The following is a 3,992-nucleotide window of genomic DNA, read 5'->3' as shown; positions in this document are numbered from 1 at the left end:
CGCTAGACTTCAAAAAAGAAACATTTGAAGACATTACTGATCTAAGAGAAAAGCTAAGCCATTACTTAAAAAATATGTCACTTAGCTGATTATGAGGAAATACAAATTATCAAATAAGGAGACACTCCAGGAAATTAACGAGTAACAAGACTATAAAACAAATTTAAGTAAGTTCTTTTTCAGCCAATGCATTCATTAATCTATAGAACTTGCTGCCAACGTAGTTCTGTAGTTATGGCTGGTATTATTGTTGAGTTGTAAAAGATTTGGACAAGTTCCTGAAGAGCAAGTGCATCAACAGTTATCAGCCAGATAAACTTGGGATGTCTCCAGTTCTTATTAGGGTCTGCTAGATACTTCCAAAGCGACCCAAGCCGGCCTCAATCAGAAAGGCTGCTGAGCTTGATTGACCACTGGTCTGCCGTTGCATGATACTTCTCAAGTTCTACAACTCTTTTCTATGACCTCATTCTCAAAGGCATTTCCCACAGAGTCACCTTCTATTACTGTAAAAAGTGGGATAAAAGAAAGCAACGGCCATTACAGTGTGAGAATATAATGTCCCTGGTACTGACGGAGGGAAAGTAAGTTCATACACTGCATCACCTGTGGATTATTCTATACACTGGGCCAATAAAAGGAATCGCACACCAGAACAATCAAAAAGTCTCCCCTCTCGGGCTTGACAAGAGAAGTGTACAGACTTGTAGGCATGGCAATGTTATGAATGGAAAGAAATCAATGTCTGTGAGAATAATAAACTACTGAAGACCCATCTCTTTAACAAGGCATACCACAAAGATCAACAAATGTGAACTCCTACACATATATCCAGAATTGTCTTACGATATTTGCTTGTTAAACCACCATCATGCTTTATCATGTTACCCAAGATCATTATGTAATACTAAATATCTATTTCTTATACATTTCCACTATTCATGATGTATTTGTAAGCCACATTGAGCCTGCAAAGAGGTGGGAAAATGTGGGATACAAATGTAATAAAATAAATAAATAAATAATCTGCACACAAAATATTAATGGACTAATGCCCCAGCAAAATTTTCTCTCTCATTGATATAGCAAAAATTGATACTTTATTTTTGACAGGACCAATTTTAATAGTTGTTGAATTCCACAGAATGAATCTAAGTTGTATATCCAGTCGATATTCAGCCCATGGCAGTCACTGTTTGTTTGTTTTTTTAACGCTGTTGCAGACAAAATTGGCCACAGATATTCAGTGCCGGGCTAAGTCCAGGCCCTAGAACTGAATTATCTAGGGCCAGTTCTTCTTAAACTAACCACAAGGTCTTATGCGGGTCCCTGTCCAATATTCAGCCAAGTCCACATAAGGGATTCTGGCCAGTTCCCATTCCACTTTCTCTCCCTCCCTCTGTCCCACCCCCTGGAATATCACCAAACCCTGGGCCCCCAAAATCCCCTTCTAACATCCCTCCCCCAGAGTCCCTTCTCCTCCCAGAGCATCACAACCACCTCCCTCCCTCCGTTCCAGAACATCATCAAACCCTTCCCCCTTGGAGTACCCTCCCTCCCTCCTTCCCAGAACATCATCAACCCCCTCTCCCAGAAACTCTTCAACCCTCCCCCCCAAATCCCCTCCCTCCTTCCTAGAACATCAACAATCCCTCCCCTCAGGTTCCCTCCCTACCTCACAATTAATCACCAAGCCTACCTACCTGGTTCCTGTTGGTCTAGTGGAGGAATACAAAATACTGCAAGATTGCCATTATAGGTCGTGACAGCCATTTTGAAAGTGCAGCCATAATATGCCGGAGCAAGACGTTATGTGGGTACTGGACAATATTCAGTGCCGGTACCGTCATAGTTAGGCAGGAATAGTTAGGACTTCTGTGGATTAGGATTGGTTATTGGACAGAAAACGGTAAGATTAAATGGCCATTTTTCTCAATGGTGGAGGGTGAATGGCAGAGTGCCACAGGGATCTGTACTGGGACCGGTGCTATTTAACATATTTATAAATGATCTTCAAATCTGAATGACAAGTATTGATTAAATTTGCAGATGACACAAAACTATTCAAATCTGTCAAAACGCATGAGGATTGTGGAAAAATTCCAAGAAGACCTTGGGAAACTGGAAAATGGCAGATGAAATTTAATGTGGACAAATGCAAATTGGTGCACATTGGGAAGAATAATCCGAATCATCTGATACTAGGGTCCACTTTAGGCGTCAGCATTCAAGAAAAAGAACTAGGTGTCATTGTAGACAATATTTTTAAATCTTCTGTCCAGTATGTAGTGGCAGCCAAAAAAGCAAACAGGATGCCAGGAATTATTAGGAGGGGGATGAAAATAAGACCAAAAATATTATAATGTCTCTTTATCACTCTATGGTGTGCAATCTCACCTTGAGTATTGTGTTCAATTCTGGTGACCGTGTCTCAAAAAAGATAAAGCAGAATTAGAAAAGGTTCAAAGAGTGACCAAAATGATAGAGGGGATGGAACTGCTCCCATATAAGGAAAGGCTCAAGAGGTTACAGCTCCTCAGCTTGGAAAAGAGACAGCTGAGGGGGGATATGACTGAAGTCCAGAAAATCCTAAATGGTGTGAAGTACAAAGACCAGGGGACACTCAACGAAATTACATGGAAATACTTTTAAAACAAATAGGAAGAAATATTTTTCACTCAATGAATAGTTAAGCTCTGGAACTCATTCAGAGGATGTGGTAACGGCGGTTAGAGTATCTGGGTTTAAAAGGGGATTGGACAAGTTCCTGGAGGAAAAGTCCATAGTCTGTTATTGAGATGGATATGCGGGAAGCCACTGCTTGCCCTGGGATTGGTAGCATGGAATGTTGCTACTAGGTACTTGTGACCTGAACTGGCCACTGCTGAAAGCAGGATACTGGGTTGGTGGTTGGGAGGCGGGGATAGGGCTGGCCAGACTTATACGGTCTGTGCACTGAAGAGGACAGTACAAATAAAAAAGTAGCACATATGAATTTATCTTCTTGGGCAGACTGGATGGCCCGTGCAGGTCTTTTTCTGCCGTCATCTACTATGTTTACTATGTTTACTATGTAGATGGACCATTGGTCTGACCCAGTATGACTATTCTTATGTTTTTCTGCTTTTTATCCAATCCTATATGCCTGCTTAGCTATACAGGCACCAGCAATGAATACAGCCAGCACCTGCATAACTACCAGCTCCTCCCTCTACACCACCCCTGACCAGCACACTTCCAACATGGTCAATCAGAGTCAATATGCTGCAGCACTGCCTGGATAAGTGCCACTGAATATCGGTGGTTAGGCATCCACAAGCAATTCAAGCAGGCTAGAGCCTCTCCTGCCCACTTAAATCACTTTGAATATCGACCAGATATTACAAATAAATTCTTATCACAGTTTACCCTCTACTTATGAAAGCAGATCAATTCTGAGTAGCCATGCAAGGGAGTCTATATAAAGGACAATGCTGCTAACTTTATCCATACCTTGCATGTCTCACTGCTCTCTGACATAACCACAATGCTACACTATCCAGCTCATTTTTGAAAGAGATTGCCAGCGATCTTCCGACACAAATCGTGAGATCGCTGGCGATCTCCTGATCCCGGCCAAATCGGTATTATCAAAAGCCGATTTTGGCCAGCCCCAACTGCTTTTTCGTCGCGGCGCTGGTCAACCTTCAAGGGGGCGTGTTGGTAGGGTAGCAAAGGCGGGACGGGGCGTGGTTACGAGATGGCCGGCTTTGCCTTATAATGGAAAAAAAAATGGCCGGCTCGAACGAGCATTTCGCCGGCTGGACTTGGTCCATTTAATTTTAGGACCAAATCTCAAAAACGTGCCCCAATTAACCAGATGACCACCGAGGGAAGCGGGGATTACCTCCCTTACTCCCCCAGTGGTCACCAACCCCCTCCCAGCCAAAAATAAAAATAAAACATTTTGTGCTAGCCTGTATGCCAGCCTGAAATATCATACCAACTTCCTG

Source organism: Microcaecilia unicolor, chromosome 5 (genome assembly GCF_901765095.1).
Source record: "Microcaecilia unicolor chromosome 5, aMicUni1.1, whole genome shotgun sequence".
Taxonomy (NCBI): domain Eukaryota; kingdom Metazoa; phylum Chordata; class Amphibia; order Gymnophiona; family Siphonopidae; genus Microcaecilia; species Microcaecilia unicolor.
Note: the sequence above shows the minus strand (reverse complement) of the source record.